Genomic DNA, 17,786 nt, shown 5'->3' on the forward strand with positions numbered 1-17,786 from the left:
TCGACAATGACTTAATCTTAGTTTATCGACAATGACTTAATCTTAGTTTATCGACAATGACTTAATCTTTGTTTATCGACAATGACCTTATCTTAGTTTATCGACAATGTCTTGGATTTTGTTTATCGACAATGACTTGGATTTTGTTTATCACCAATGACTTGGATTTTGTTTATCGACAATGACTTGGATTTTGTTTATCGACAATTACTTGGATTTTGTTTATCGACAATGACTTGGATTTTGTTTATCGACAATGACTTGGTCTTAGTTTATCGACATTGACTTGGATTTTGTTTATCGACAATGACTTGGATTTTGTTTATCGACAATTACTTAATCTTAGTTTATCGACAATGACTTGGTCTTAGTTTATCGACAATGACTTGGATTTTGTTTATCGACAATGACTTGGATTTTGTTTATCGACAATGTCTTGGATTTTATTTATCGACAATGTCTTGGTTTTTGTTTATCGACAATGACTTGGATTTTGTTTATCGACAATGACTTGGTCTTAGTTTATCGACAATGACTTGGATTTTGTTTATCGACAATGACTTGGATTTTGTTAATCGACAATGTCTTGGATTTTGTTTATCGACAATGTCTTGGTTTTTGTTTATCGTCGATGACTTTGTCTTAGTCTATTGCCAATGTCTTGGTGCTAAATACAAATCCAATGGTTATCTAATGATTGTTCTTGTAATGGCAGATGTTTATTGTTAAGGAATCTGCCATTCTGGCTCCTGATTTAACTCAAAACGATCAGGCCTTGAAGTTATAGTGTTTTTAATTAGTGTATTCCGAAAATCAAGTTAAATAAATGCTCCTTCCACTAATGAATTAACTAGCATGACACCATCTACCCTATTGTAGGTAGGCTAAAAATAACACAGAAAATGCGATGATAGAATTTTCCAAAAAGGCGCGGTGAATGAGTTGTAAAGCGCTTGTCTTCCAAACCGAGAGGTCTTGGGTTCGAGTGCTGGTCAAGCCTGGAATTTGTAATCTTGAAATCTTTTGGGCGTCTCTGAGTCCACCAAGCTCTAATGGGTACCTGACATTAGTTGTGGAAATGTAAATGCGGTTGCATGGTATGAAAGTGGAACTTTACTATTTGAAAAAAATTTGATACATTTCTTTAATCTTTCATTGAAATGTTTGACCAAGTCAAGCGTAGATTACCTCCCTCGTCCCCAGCCTCAACATCAACCAATACAGAAATATCGAACTGCCAATATTTCTTGTTCTTACATTGCTCAATCTTGCGTTGTCCTTATGACATCATATTGACATTACGCACTGTTCGACATTGCACTTAATCCATGCACAGACAAAGAGAATCGATAAGCGAAGATGAACAACGATCTCGTGGTCAATAACTAGACATTTAAAATGCATTTTTCTTTCTTCCAGCCTGTAGTGTACTTCAAAAGCTAAGATTTTTCTCTGTTGGAATAATGGGTTCTTTTAATTTTTATTATTTTAAAAAAGGGGGAGAAAAAGGGGGGGGGTACACTCATTTAAATACCTCGCCATTAAAATCAAACACTGTAATATCGATTCGGTTCGCTTGCTTGATGTTGGTCATAATCTAGCGTAACTTCCTTGATGTCGGTCATTACGTAATGTTTGACCCCAGTTGGTGGAAAGTCGAAGAGCTTTGTTGTTTTTTGCCCAACACTTGAAAAACAGTGAAGGGCGCAGTGGTTGAGTGGTTGAGAGCTTGGCTTATGAACATGTAATCCTGGGTTCGAATATATATGAAGACCGTGATTTTGAATTTCGGAAAGCTTAGGGCGCTCCTTGAGTCCACCCAACACTAATGGGTACCTGACCTGGTGAAAGTAAAGGCCGTTGGTCGTTGCTCTGGCCACATGACACCCAAAATCGTTAACCAGATGACCTTATAATCATCTGCCCTATAAATTGGAAGCTCTGAAAGGGAAATTTTGCTCTACTACGTTGCAATGGCAGGTGTTTACTGCTCTACTGCTTTGCAATGGCAGGTGTTTACTGTTGTTCTACATTTTGCAATGGCAGGTGTTTACTGCTCTACTACTTTGCAATGGCAGGTGTTTACTGCTCTACTGCTTTGCAATGGCAGGTGTTTACTGCTCTACTACTTTGCAATGGCAGGTGTTTACTGCTCTACTACTTTGCAATGGCAGGTGTTTACTGCTCTACTGCTTTGCAATGGCAGGTGTTTACTGCTCTACTGCTTTGCAATGGCAGGTGTTTACTGTTCTACTACTTTGCAATGGCAGGTGTTTACTGCTCTACTGCTTTGCAATGGCAGGTGTTTACTGCTCTACTACTTTGCTATGGCAGGTGTTTACTGCTCTACTACTTTGCAATGGCAGGTGTTTACTGCTCTACTACTTTGCAATGGCAGGTGTTTACTGTTCTACTACTTTGCAATGGCAGGTGTTTACTGCTCTACTACTTTGCTATGGCAGGTGTTTACTGTTCTACTACTTTGCAATGGCAGGTGTTTACTGCTCTACTACTTTGCAATGGCAGGTGTTTACTGCTCTACTACTTTGCTATGGCAGGTGTTTACTGCTCTACTACTTTGCAATGGCAGGTGTTTACTGCTCTACTACTTTGCAATGGCAGGTGTTTACTGCTCTACTACTTTGCAATGGCATGTGTTTACTGTTCTACTACTTTGCAATGGCAGGTGTTTACTGCTCTACAGCTTTGCAATGGCAGGTGTTTACTGTTCTACTACTTTGCAATGGCAGGTGTTTACTGCTCTACTACTTTGCAATGGCAGGTGTTTACTGCTCTACTGCTTTGCAATGGCAGGTGTTTATTGTTCTACTACTTTGCAATGGCAGGTGTTTACTGCTCTACTACTTTGCAATGGCAGGTGTTTACTGCTCTACTACTTTGCAATGGCAGGTGTTTACTGTTCTACTACTTTGCAATGGCAGGTGTTTACTGCTCTACTACTTTGCAATGGCAGGTGTTTACTGCTCTACTACTTTGCAATGGCAGGTGTTTACTGCTCTACTACTTTGCAATGGCAGGTGTTTACTGCTCTACTGCTTTGCAACACTTTTAACGTGTGTGTACTTGAGCGTGTTAAATGACTGACACATCAAAAGTTTTAATGTGTTGTTATTTCTAAGACCTAGAAACGTCTTAAGTAACCCCTGCACGTATCATGCCCGAGTAACTATTCAAAAGAAACAAGAAAATTGTATGAATGTTGGGACACATACCAAAATTTCTACTGAGTCTTGGCGAACATAAATCACCATGGCTTGGAGTACATATATAGTAATAGTTTGGAGTACATAAATCACCATGGCTTGGAGTACATATATAGTAATAGTTTGGAGTACATAAATCACCATGGCTTGGAGTACATATATAGTAATAGTTTGGAGTACATAAATCACCATGGCTTGGAGTACATATATAGTAATAGTTTGGAGTACATAAATCACCATGGCTTGGAGTACATATATAGTAATAGTTTGGAGTACATAAATCACCATGGCTTGGAGTACATATATAGTAATAGTTTGGAGTACATAAATCACCATGGCTTGGAGTACATATATAGGAATAGTTTGGAGTACATAAATCGCCATGGCTTAGGGTACATATATAGTAATAGTTTGGAGTACATAAATCACCATGGCTTGGAGTACATATATAGTAATAGTTTGGAGTACATAAATCACCATGGCTTGGAGTACATATATAGTAATAGTTTGGAGTACATAAATCACCATGGCTTGGAGTACATATATAGTAATAGTTTGGAGTACACAAATCACCATGGCTTGGAGTACATATATAGTAATAGTTTGGAGTACATAAATCACCATGGCTTGGAGTACATATATAGTAATAGTTTGGAGTACATAAATCACCATGGCTTGGAGTACATATATAGTAATAGTTTGGAGTACATAAATCACCATGGCTTGGAGTACATATATAGTAATAGTTTGGAGTACATAAATCACCATGGCTTGGAGTACATATATAGTAATAGTTTGGAGTACATAAATCACCATGGCTTGGAGTACATATATAGTAATAGTTTGGAGTACATAAATCACCATGGATTGGAGTACATATATAGTAATAGTTTGGAGTACATAAATCACCATGGCTTGGAGTACATATATAGTAATAGTTTGGAGTACATAAATCACCATGGCTTGGAGTACATATATAGTAATAGTTTGGAGTACATAAATCACCATGGCTTAGGGTACATATATAGTAATAGTTTGGAGTACTTAAATCACCAAGGCTGGATGTACATGATGTGTAGGCTACCAAGGAGAATCCCTGGGGTGTAGGCTACACAAGGGCCTCCGTAATCTGTAGGCTACCCAGGAAAAACAAAGCTATTGTATTTGCATGGTCCCATGGCATATTCTGATGGTTCTTGCTCTGCACAGCTTAACCTAAACCTTAACTTACTGTGGCTTTCACTGCGGAGAAAAAGAAACAGCTTTTTAAACGAGTTTTTACTTACAATATACGTAGAATTACTAAGCACTTATCGCGATTGAAACAAGTACTGTATGTTTGGTAGATTATCTTTTTCTTGTTTATTCGACACCATACGTTTTCTTAGGTACGCGGCCTTTTGGCGCAACCGTTAAGGCCCTATTCGTCTTTGATAGATGTAACACATTAGGGCCTAGTGTAATATGTATGGCCGATGATGTTTTAAGTCAATGCACGCACTTTTTTGGTTTCCCTTGTGCATATGCAATAGTATTTGTTTTATGTTTTATGGTTTGTCAAGAAAATAACACATTGGCATGGTTAGTCAAGCATGGAATACAGTAATATACTCATGGTTTGTGTAGCAAAAGGTCACTCTTGTAAGTCCAGCCTCCTAGTGGAGATTTTTCTCCAAGTAAACACAATGATTACCCGGTTACCCGTATGGAGGTGTGGCTTGAAGTCCAGCCCGTTACTACTGCCACGCAAACAAACTTGGTTCCCTCTTAAGATGTGACCTCTAGACAATGTCAACATGCTGACATTAAGTCCGTCCAGACTGGTCACCATTGAACTGAATGTGATAGACAAACTGTCTCTAAGTAAATAATTTTTTTTAAATGGGGTGGGAGTTGTTCATTCTTACCTGTAGAGATATACCCGCACATTGCAGACACCTGGTCAGAGTTACATAGTTAAGGAATATAACTTGTTAACTAACCCACTCAAAGGTGAAGATCAGAGATAAAAACAAGATTACAATGGGAGTTTGTGTTTCACACAAACTCAGAGGCGGCCCACAACGGAAAACATATGACTATATTATTTCAGCCTTTTTTACGCTTCACAAATGTCAGTATATTGTGATAAATTTGGGATGAAACGCTACGCATTTTGACAAAATAAAAAAAAGGTGCCAAGTGAATTAGAAAAGAAAGCAAGTAACTCGTCCACGTATGTCAGCATATTGATTGAATCATGTCAACCTGGGAATAGCGTGACACTGTTGGTTGTAAGGGTTGCAATATTGTCTGATGGATGTCATTAGTGTTAAGTAATAGACATCACTAACTTGCTGGTGACATCAGTGTGACCTAGGTCAAAGGTTCTCACAAACATTTGTCGATTTTTAGAGATATGCACATTTTTAAGTTATACATTTTATTCCAAATCAATAAATTCAATAAAGGAAATAAATGTTTATTTTAAGGTAAAAAGAAATTGATGTCTGGTGAAAATTTTCTTATGATTGAATGATTGAAAATTTATATGCCCATGAAAAAAATCTTGTGTGTTCCTAAACGTCAATCTCCAATTTTTCGCCATTATCTTTTTCTTATGATATTCCCAGTGTTAAGGAGAGTGTGTGTGTGTGTGTGTTACCTGGGTGATGAAGAAAGGGAGCATTCATTGTCAGTTTTTTAGAATGATACAAGATAAGCGGCTCTGTCATAAACGACATCAGGATGTCAGAGTGTCAAGACGTGTTTTTTATTGTAAGAATTGTTTAAATATCAGTATATATCAGTATATATCAGTATATACCAGTATATATCAGTATATATCAGTATATAGCAGTATATAGCAGTATATATCAGTATATATCTGTATATATCAGTATATATCAGTATATACCAGTATATATCAGTATATATCAGTATATATCAGTATATAGCAGTATATATCAGTATATATCTGTATATGTCTGTATATATCAGTATATATCAGTATATATCAGTATATACCAGTATATATAAGTATATATCAGTATATATCAGTATATTTCATTTCATCTCAGGTTGACTTTGTCTGTATTGCAATAAACGTTAAATTTAATTTTTGTTCACAAAAAAGTTTATGTTAGGTTATGTCAAGTTCTAAAATTCAAAATATAATTCATCTACGTCGGTTTAGTTGTCTACTAGCAATCTGGTGCTATAATTCAAAGACTGATCACAACACCGATACATCAAACAATCACTAAAAAAAAAAAAAGAAAAAAAAAGAAATTCAAACTTTTCTCTTCCCATGCGTTAAAAATTCCCTGCATAGGATTATGTAGTGTGGATAACTGTATCCTATGTCTAGATCTCTACATATATCCTCATGTAATCTTGTACACTAAAGAGCCCTTCATTGATTTGCATAATATGATTACACGATACAAACAAACCAGAAGGAAGAAGACAAATCAATATCTTTCAGACTTTTAAAAACAAAAGTTTGGAAATAGTACAAGGATCTCGTTTCCTTGTTAAAACTGTCATTTTACAAAGTTTGTATTAAGTCCATCTATCTGTTTGGTGGGATTCTTGTACTGGTGTATTCTTCCATCTCATTCTCGGATTAAGTTGAAAGTTTGCATTATATTTTAGTATCTAAAAAATTGGAATGTATTAAACAAAATTAACCTATTAGTTATTCCATTAGTGAAGTTATTCATTTGTTTAGTTTTATATAGAAAAGAGGGATCTTATTTATGCAGTATCGAGATATATGACAGTGATTTTGCGGTTCTTCCAATTTGATAAGCTTTTTTTCATCATTTTGCTTGTTATAGTATTCAAAAAGTAGTTTGTTTAAGTTTTTGTTTTCAGTTTTTGATAAATTGATACGCAGTCAAAGGTTTTGTAGGACAAGCTGTTTAGAGCTACAACTTGCTACCCTGAAACTAGGTCCATCTAAACAAAATTAGGAGCTTGGAACCTTTTTTTTTCCTTACCTTTTGCTATGACGTCACAGTGTCGTGCCGTCATATTTTGTCACGCTACAAACAATTCAGGTATTCAAGCAAGAACTACGCCGCTCAACATAACGAGGCTTTGACCTTTCCAGCCCTTGACTGTCATTCATTAATCTTGCATGTCCATATTAATTCGCTCCTTCCTTACCCAGCCTCTTTTTTTAAACCATAGCGCCCTCTGGTGAGAAACATTGTTCAATTGTTAATCACCCGTACAATGCTTCTGTTCTCTCATTTAATTAAGATCTTCTCACCAAAAGTCAGCCTTGTTTTTAATTATTACGTTGGAAACGAACGAGTATTCATTCTCTGGCTCTGCCATGTCGAGTTTCGTTAAATAGAAACAAAATTCATCGTAGTTCCTTTAACAGTTTCCACTGAGGAATTTTCTGGTGGTGTGGCAGCTCTGCGGCAGTACCGCCCTCTGAAGGCAACGAGGAATGTTAAGGGCCTTGAAGGTATCTGTGAGGTCGGTTGTTATTATCCCCTCAGTTAAAATAACAATGGGTATATTGTTTTTTGGATAACTTCCATAAACGCTTAATCTCCAAGCCTAGGTTCCCATATTTTCTTTGTTTTTCTATCTCAGTTATTCTTAAATCATAAGACAGTGGTACGGGATGTCAATAATGATAGTGTTTTTTTTTTCTTTATTATTATTATTATGATAGGTAAATAATTTTCATTTTCTGGCACTGCCTTCGATGAAGTCCAGTAGGGAATCGGCGCCGGAGGCGCCATTATCCCGTTGATGGTTAGAAAGGCTTTTATTCAACCACCAGGCCTGGACATGGGGCTCTTCACCCCTGTCCTGTCTGAGGGCACCCAACGGTAGGCGGCCATGTCGGTTGACTGACTGGTAAAACCGGGCCGTGCCGTGTACACAGCGCACCGTCCCCGAGTCTTAAGTCACCCGCTATAAGTGTCAGGGACAGCGCTAACTGCGGGGAGCTTGTCTCATATTCCTATAATGTAACCGCCACTGTTCCGTGCAAGGGCCGCCAATCCAGCAATCCGGAACTGATGACGACCCCCTTTGTGGAACGGTGTGGCGGACTTTTTGGACTGGGTTGCAGGTTACTTGTTCCATCCCCACCCCGAGTGAGATAAAAAAAACAAAAGCTCACCCAGGGAGACCTGCTAGAAGGCCTGGTTCGCTACTCGTTCTTAGCCTGTCCAGATCCACCTCTGGATGTTTCCACCGGAGGGTCACGCTGAGGCGACGGGTAGCTGGAAATCCTCCGGTCTGGCACTGCCAGATTTGCACTTCGCTAAAGGGAAACAACATTCATTGTAGTCAATTTAATAGTGTCCACTGAGATATTTTCAGATGATGTGTCAGTCTGAAGCAGTTCTGCCCTTTAGCAGGTAAAAAAAATCCTTTAAGAATGTGTCCCTGCCAGGTCACTTGTCATTATACCCTCGGTTGATATAACAACAGTGTATTGTAATTGTAATGTAATTGTAATCTTCTATAGTCGATTACTCACTAAGCCTACTATTTTATATTTTCTTCTTTTTTAATTTGTCAGCACCATACAGTGTAAGGATATTCTTTTCATAAGTCTTCGTCCTAATTATTGGGTCATGAGTTGCTGGGACAAAGCCTTGTGTTTATTATTATAATTATTATTATGAAATGAAAACATTGTTTAAAAACATTGCAACTAAACACAACAAACAAAACTCAATGGAGTTGATGGCGCTCTTGTCATTTAAAGGTCATGGTGTGTGGTAGTCACGTGACAACAGGTCGTGGAGAAGGGAGATTTTGAAGGGAGATACGCTGCTTCTAGGGCGCCCAACTTTTGTGGGGCGAGTTGTTCATAAATTAGTCATAAGTCCCTCGTGGTGGACACGGTTTATCGCTCTTGTTCTGGATTGAACGGGACGGCGTAACGGTTATGTCTGCAATGCAAGGCTTTGAAAACTTTTTTTTTTGTTAGAGATGGTTTATGTAAACTTTAGGATGTGGTGGCTGAGTGGTAAGGCATAATGCTTCCGAACCGAAGGGTCTAAGGTTCGGATCTATAAAGTAAAGTTCCCGTTTTCAAACCTTGCCATCTATAAGGCAGATGTGTAATGTGGCCAGCACACAGACGAAACGCCATTCAAAATCTCTGTCTTCATCGAGATTCGAACCCGAGGTTTGCAAGTCTCACTCAGCTACCGCACCCACTAAGGTTCGGATCAGAGTTTTTGTTTTAATTTCGAAGATGTTTAGAATGTCATTGAGTGCATCGAACTTAAATGGATACCTGGCATTAGTTGATGAAGTAAAGGCTGTTGGTCATTGTGCTGGCTACATGTTAACCGCTTCACATCATCAGTCCTATAGGTTAAAAGGTCTGAAAGGATTACCTTTTTTTATAGAGCTGGTTATTTTGTAAATCTTCATTTGTTGATTTCGCATTTTTTTATTATCACATTTTAATTTTGGAGGCGCTGTGGCTGAGTGGTAAAGCGCTTGGCTTCCGAACCGGAGAGACCCGGGTTCGAATCTTGGTAAATACTTTGATTTTGAATTTTTGGATTTTTAGAGCGCCCTCCAGAGTCCACCCAGCTCTAATGGGTACCTGACATTAGTTGGAGAAAAGTAAAGGGGGTTGGTCGCTTTGTCGGCCGCATGACACCCTCGTAAACCGTGGTCCACAGGAGCAGATAGCCTTTACATCATCTGCCCTATAGACCGCGTGGTATGAAAGGGGATCTTTAGTTAAATTTTAGTTTGGTTAATTCCTTTCAAAAATTGTCAGATATTGTAGTAATATATATTTTTTTACAAAAATAAAATCGATTCTCTGAGCAACTTTAAACTTATTTAAGTGCGGAGTTCTTTCCCTTCGCTAACCTTCTATTTTTTTTTAATGATTTTGATATTTAGCTTGTTGTTGTCTATGTTGTAAAGACTTCTAGAGTATTGTGAGAGATCAGAGGTTGAGACTATGAGGTCAATTTTTTTTTCCTTGAAGGGAAAATGATTCTCATTTTAATATTTTGACATCACTTAGAAAATATAAGAGACCTTTAACTTCAACAGCTTCACACGACAAATTTGTTCCTTTTGGCAATTAAATTTGCTTTCTGTGTAAACTTCACATGTATTATTTTATATAAGAGCATATAGTGTCAGACATTACCTTGCATCATTGTTACATTTAAACAAGCGGCGGCCCTTTAGTAGGAGACGCCCCTGTACTTTATCACATGTTTTAATAAAAATCTCTTTAACAACAATCAAGATAAATAAAACCTCGCATATTTTTTTTTTGAAGAACCAAATAGAGCGAATTGGCCTAATCCTTTGGGCTTCCAGTGGAACAATAATGTTGTAACAGGACTTCGCTATCGGACTGCGTTCTTGGCAATTTTCTTCAGTTTAGTCCATACCCAACCGTATAGGTGTCCACGTAAGGTTTGAGATGATCATATTTTTTGTAAACATTGTATATTTTTAAGTTTGTGATCTCCCCCCCCCCCTCCCGTTGTTGACGGTCGTTGACTTGTATGAACATACTGCAGGTAGACAACTAAACCGCTGTAGAAGTATTATATCACAACTTATAAAGCTTCAAATAACTTCAATAACGTCTTCGTGAACAATATATTTATTACAATATAGACAAAGTCAACTTCAGATAAAATGAAATAAATGTTGTAGACTTTAGTAATAATATAAATTTGTATTCTGAACAAAATGGGAACTGACTAAAAAAGCACGTCTAATCACTCTGGCAATCTGGAGTCGGTCTGTTGTACGTACGAGCTCTTGACGCAAATCGTTCACTTTGCATGGCTAACCTCTTGGCAATGTCACCATAGAATTACACACACACACATACACATTTCAAACACCTCACTCCACCCTAATTAGGGGTGACGCCGTGTCTGCATAATACTATCTCTTGGTTATTTTTATGTCAATACAAAAAAATGTCATTTCAATGCTGCAATGCTGAAAGTCGAAGAGGTCAGCGCAGGAAGTGACGCGAATGACTTTCAGGTCTGACCATCAAGGGGCTCTTGTGTACAAAAGAATAAGGGTGGGGGGTAATTCAATGGGCTGGTGATGATGTGTGGGAAGGTTTAGGGGGAGAGGGGGAGAGGGAAAGGGTACGAGTCAGCTGAATCACTCTTGCCTTGATTCAATTCATTTGGACGCAATCGGAAATTTGGTCTTCTGTCGAATCCTTGATTCGCTTCCGTTTGTACACACTGTAGTCTTTCTATCTTTTTTTATTTTGGTCTATTTCTACTAATCTCTTTCTATCTCTCTCTCTTTCTCTTTCTCCTCTCTCTGTCTTCTCTGCTTGTCTCTCTCCCTTCTCTCTCTCTCTCTTTCTGTCTTCTTTGTCTTTCTTTCCCATCTCTCTCTCTCTCTCTCTCTCTCTGTATTCTATGTCTTGTCTCTCTCCCTTCTCTCTCTAACTCTCCCTTCTCTCTACTACTCTTTGTCTCAGAAATTTGTGTCGATGTCTCTGCTTTCTTGTACTCTCTGTTTCTTTCAATTTAGTTATTAAATAGAAGAACCAAAATGAAAGAATGTATTATAGATTGAAAAGTAAAAACTTATGGAAATGATAGAGACCAATTTTCTTTTACTAGTCTACTTATTGTCTACTACTGGTTATTTGCACTATATCATTGTATACAGCTAATCACAGAACTGAAAGCTTACATTCGGTTATTCTTTTCTTCATTTATGTATATATGTTTAATATAAGGCTTAGATCGATCTCATTTATTTATTTATTTTTTGCTTATGAATGAATGTTTATTAGTTTTATCCAGAAAATTTGGAGAATAGCAGAAATTGTCATCTCCTTAAAGTTATTGTTTTATCCCAAGTAGCCAGACCAAGTAGCCAGACCAAGTAGCCAGACCAAGTAGCCAGACCAAGTAGCCAGACCAAGTAGCCAGACCAAGTAGCCAGACCAAGTAGCCAGAATTTCTAAAATTTGTTTATGTACACATTGAAATCAGTGTAAAATAAAAAAAAATTTACACCAAGAAAAACATTTTTAAAAAATCATTTTTTTTAAGACAATACCTCCATTATAAAACTTTAAAAATAATAAAATATTACAAATAATTAATTAAATTTTTTTTACCTTATATTCGAAAATCCCAAACGCGGTAGTTCTTTTAAGAAAGCGATATTCCTTTCAAAACCGATGTAGGATCTAGACCTACATTCAGTCTCTAGCCAAATGTACATTTATTTATTTTTTTTACTCAGAACATTAAACTGAAGTTTTCCCCGTGTGGCCAACGAGCCAGTAATTCTCTTCTTAGCGATATATAACAACTGTTAAATTGATAAGAAAATCGTTCCTGAATCCAGGTTCCATGAAGTTGTGACTTGAATAGAGGTATTATAAAAAAAGAAAAAGGGTTAATAGCTGGAATAGAGAGAAAAAAGATATCACATTTCGAAGAAACTAGACATACATTCCTCAACAAGAAAAACGTTCATCTACAAATAACTGCTAACCATTTGTAATTATAATATATATATGTCTACACATATAAACCTAAAATTATATATTAAAAAAACTAGTTTTATATCAAGGGAACGAAAGCTATAAATGGGGTATGATGATTCAATCTATAGTAAATTAAAATTATACAAACCCACTGTCAATGGAGAGTGAAATGATCTTTGTTACAAATTGAGATTTCAAAGTGAATGCCAGGATTAAAAAAAAAAAAGATATTTTTCTGGTCCGAGATGCTCTTCTTTGTTGACGTTGTTGCAGTTTCAAAAAAAAATGTTTAGGGCTTAAAGAGAAATGACATGTCAAAGAAGTTCTTGGGAGCTCAGGCAGAAAATGAGACAAGGATTGGATGCGATTCTAAAGTTTGTGGTGCCCTTGAAAAGTAGAGCGAGCACATCACATTGGTCAAGGTCCAAAAGTTTACTGAATGAGGTGGAGGTGCCGTAGTGAATCACTGACTTCAAGGAAAGAACAACATTTTAATTTAATCCTCGGTACCAACATGTTCACCTGGTTATTTGTTCCCGGTATATTTTGTATGCTCTATTTCATTGATAAATAAACGATCTCTTAGGAGATGAATAAATTAGTCGTCAATGTAGTGAAATCACCAAACTTTGAGACAATTAGGACTGGCGACTAAATAGCAGTGGCGTAGCTAGGGTGGGAAGGGTTGAAATGTGTCCAAATTTGAAAGTCCCTCCCATTAGAGCTGGGTGGAGTCAAAGGCGCTCTAAAAATCCCAAAATCTAAAATGCCAGTCTTCATCAGGATTAGAACCCGGCAGGGCCGATCCTACAGGTTGCGGGGCCCTATGCGAAACGGATTGCGCGGGGCCTAATTTGGGTTGTGATAAGGATAATAAGTAAAAATTAAGATTTTGTATTAACAAATAAAGGCGTCTTTGCATTGTATTTATACTTTTACTAAGTACAAAAAACACTGTCAAATCAACTTTACATTTACTTTACAGTAGATAGTAGTTTTCCAACAAAAAGTTTTAAAGAAACGCCAAAGCGATGAATGCTACACTTACTATTTACTTTTATTTCAAGTTACTTGAACTATAAATATCAGAACTAAAACAAGATATGAAAATTTTACGAGTAAATGCACAGACAGCTACAGCTTTCACTTACGGACTTTTTGTACAGACTCATCAACTGTAATAGAACTGGACAAAGAAACCACTCAAGCGTAGAAGTAGAGGGCTCACATTAAAAGCCAGAATTCAGAGACAAATTTTATTGTCATCTCCGTCTCGGCAAGATTCTTAGAATCCTCGCCTCTGAGAATTTCCGTCGGCAAAAATGTATATTTGAAAAACAATAGTAAAGAGTGCATTGCCCTTGGCTTTCCGTTGTTGTGTTTGGAAGTTAAATTTAAGAAATGAAGGAGTTCAAGGACTTGGATTAGTTACGATTATATTGACATCAACATTGTAAAATGTCTTAGTTTACTTCTAGTGTTTAAAGGTAACAAAAAGTTTTTTTCTAAATTAACTGTATTTTTCTTATATTTTCTATAAATTATTTCTTATATGAATTCTCGTAACTTTGTTCCTTTATTGGTACTTGCTGTAGCCTGTCTATGACCGCTTCATTTAGAATGGAAGGCGTTTTAGGATTTCTTCCTTATCTGTCAATAGGATAGTCCCATCAGCATTTAGTAGAGGGGATGAGCCTGACTTTGTGGGTCCATAGACTTCGTTTATGGCATGGAAGAAGTTCTTCATGTCGTGCTTGTCAGCAAATTCCTGTATTATTTCTACTTTTTTGCATAGCCAGGTATCTTGCAATTGGCGTAACTATTTTTGCACATTTTTGCGGATGTTTGTGTATGCATCTTTAGTGGAGTGGGAGTTTGGGTTGTTCAGATACAATTTATGGAGCTTGTGCTTTTCACCTAATAGTTTTCTGATCTCAACACTGTTTTCATCAAACCAGTCCTGATGCTTTCTCTCCATAGGCCCGAGTACGCTTATTGCTGTGCTAAGGATAGTTTCTTTGAAACATTCCCAGCTTTTATCTACATTTGATTCAGCTAGAGGGGTGGACTTGAGGCAGTTCTCTATCGCATCTGTAAGCGACTTTTCAATTTTGTCATCTGCTAGTCTGGCAGTGTTTAGCCTTTTTAGGGGTTTAGATTTTTGCGGACGTCTTTTTGGTTGAATACGAATGTTCAGATACAATTTATGGAGCTTGTGCTTTTCACCTAATAGTTTTCTGATCTCAACACTGTTTTCATCAAACCAGTCCTGATGCTTTCTCTCCATAGGCCCGAGTACGCTTATTGCTGTGCTAAGGATAGTTTCTTTGAAACATTCCCAGCTTTTATCTACATTTGATTCAGCTAGAGGGGTGGACTTGAGGCAGTTCTCTATCGCATCTGTAAGCGACTTTTCAATTTTGTCATCTGCTAGTCTGGCCGTGTTTAGCCTTTTTAGGGGTTTAGATTTTTGCGGACGTCTTTTTGGTTGAATACGAATGTTCAGATACAATTTATGGAGCTTGTGCTTTTCACCTAATAGTTTTCTGATCTCAACACTGTTTTCATCAAACCAGTCCTGATGCTTCCTCTCCATAGGCCCGAGTATGCTTATTGCTGTGCTAAGGATAGTTTCTTTGAAGCATTCCCAGCTTTTATCTACATTTGATTCAGCTAGAGGGGTGGACTTGAGGCAGTTCTCTATCGCATCTGTAAGCGACTTTTCAATTTTGTCATCTGCTAGTCTGGCCGTGTTTAGCCTTTTTATGGGTTTAGATTTTTGCGGACGTCTTTTTGGTTGAATACGAATGTTTAGTTTGGTGATGATGAGGCAGTGGTCTGTTCCACATTCTGCACCACAGCAAGATTTGGTGACACGTATGTCCTAACGATCAGTTTGTCTGGTGATGACGTTGTCTATGAGGTACCAGTGTCTTGAGGAAGCATCCAGAAAGTTCGCTTTCTCATTGGAAGACTGAATATTGTGTTTGATATGAGCAGCATGTGTTCAGCACAGGTCTGGAGTAGTAATAATCCGTTGCTGTTGCACTGACCTATCCCAAATTTGCCTAAGACTCCTTTCCAGATGTGATGGTCAGAGCCAACTCTGGCGTTGAAATCCATTACATACACTCCCTAATTCACTTCCGTTTGTTACCATTTTCCTTTTCTCGACTCTCTCTACTTAATAATTTTTTTGTCTTTCTCTCTCTCTCTCTCTCCCACTCTGTCTCTCCTACTCTGTCACAACTATTTAAACCATTTTATTACAAAGCTTATATCAGCTCACTCTGTCTGTCTGTCCGTCTTTCTGTCTGTCTGTTAAAAAGTTTGAACATGTTTTTTTAGCCATTTCCTATTTTCGGATCAAGTTGAAACTTTGCACAATGCTTGTTCTTGACAATCCAGGTTTTGATTTTAATACAGATTTTGTACGAACACAAATTTAGATCTAACATTTTGAACAATGGAAACTATTAGTCTGTCCATCGTCTTTATTCTTTCACTCTCACTCCCCTGTTTATAACCTCAACTGCTTTGGACTTACTCATGGTTACATCAGGATCTAATCAGCCAATCTGAACACGCGCATATTCTCTTAGTATATGGGCGTGTTGAGTGACGGTGAATGAACCTAGCTTGTCCAAAATTATTGGGTATATAAAATCCCCCCATCTTGGTCCACCGATGCCTTAGAGTGGAATTTTTATATAAAAGGTAAAAGTATCCTTTCAGGCCTTGCGACCTATGAGACAGATGGTGCTAAGATTATCTGTGGCCCACGGTGAATGAGGGTGCATTCGATTTCTTTTCAAACGCCTTTACTTGTCCCCAACTAATGTTAGGTACCCATTAGAGCTGGGTGTACTCAGGGACACCTTAAAAATAAATTCCCGAAATGCAAAATCACAGTTTTCACCTGCTTTGTACCCGAGACTCTACGGTTTGGAACCCATGCTCTTTATCACTCGACCACCACGGCCTCAATATTTATATATGTTCTGCTTATTCATCTCTGCACTATCTACACTTTACACCTTCTTTTCCGATTTCTTAATTTTGGGCCCAGGAAGTTATCGGATACTGCAAGATGTTAATTAAAACCGTGGTGTCTAGAGTACAAGCGCCATCTTGTATTTCTGCCCGTGGGCTATCAGAAAAAGTAAATCTTTAATTTCAGAATAGCATGCCTCCTTTAGTGTCTACTCACCTTTGTACTTTTTGTTTCCTGTCTTTGTTGTTGCTATTGTGGCTTGGAACTTTAATGACAAGATACCAGGCTCCGATTGTCTCAGCCCAGGGGACTCTGATCGATGCGATCGGCCACAGACAACTGGCGTTGCGAGTTTGATTGCGGGCAGCGTTAGAATAGCAACAGGAGTCGACTAACATAATTAAACAAGATCTTTATTATATCTGAAGACAAAGACGGCGTCTGTGTTTGTTGACTTCCTAACACAATTCATATGTTATGTCTGAAATTCAAGAAATAATATTAGTATCAGAATCTGCCTACTTTGGTCGCCATAACCAAGTTGCAAAATTAATACACCAACACTTGGCTTTGACACATAGTTTGATTAATAGACATATTATTCCATACTACAAATACGCACCATAAGAGGTTCTCGAGCCTACTGATCACTTATTATACTGGGATAGGCTTATTTTGAATGACAAAAAACGGTAGAATTTAATCGCTCTGATCTGCTGTTTATTGAAAAAAAGAAACACACAAAAAAAAAAAAAAACAACGCTACCACCATTGACATCGCCGTACTAACTATCCCATTATATAAGGAAAAACGAAATTGAAAAAAAACAAACAAAATATGGGAGGGAACTTGAAAATAATGTGGTTATGGAAGTTGTCTAAAATAACAATACACTCAGTTGTTATTTCTTATGAGGGGACAATGACAACTTACCTCACAGGTACCTTCAAGGTTCTTAACATTCCTAAAAAGATTCTCCTTGCCTGTCAGAGGGCGGTACTGTTGTGACCTGCCACATCACCAGAAAATTCTTCAGTGGACAATCTTAAAGGGACTACAATGAATTTTGTTTCTAAT

General features: G+C 37.5%; 2 protein-coding genes across 5 annotated transcripts in view; one reads left to right on the forward strand and one right to left on the reverse strand.

Annotated features, from left to right (window-relative positions):
- Positions 1-5,167, reverse strand: part of LOC106057274 (phosphonoacetaldehyde hydrolase-like) — a 284,305-nt gene extending 279,138 nt beyond the window's left edge. The window contains exon 1 of the mRNA XM_056014838.1: positions 5,157-5,167. The gene's annotated coding sequence lies outside the window, so the exon portion shown is untranslated. The remainder of the gene's footprint in view (positions 1-5,156) is intronic.
- LOC106078854 (potassium voltage-gated channel subfamily H member 8-like) overlaps positions 1-17,786 on the forward strand; it is a 271,372-nt gene that overhangs the window by 183,185 nt on the left and 70,401 nt on the right. The gene's annotated exons all lie outside the window — the stretch shown is intronic.

The sequence above is a fragment of the Biomphalaria glabrata genome, chromosome 16 (genome assembly GCF_947242115.1).
Source record: "Biomphalaria glabrata chromosome 16, xgBioGlab47.1, whole genome shotgun sequence".
NCBI classification, from domain to species: domain Eukaryota; kingdom Metazoa; phylum Mollusca; class Gastropoda; family Planorbidae; genus Biomphalaria; species Biomphalaria glabrata.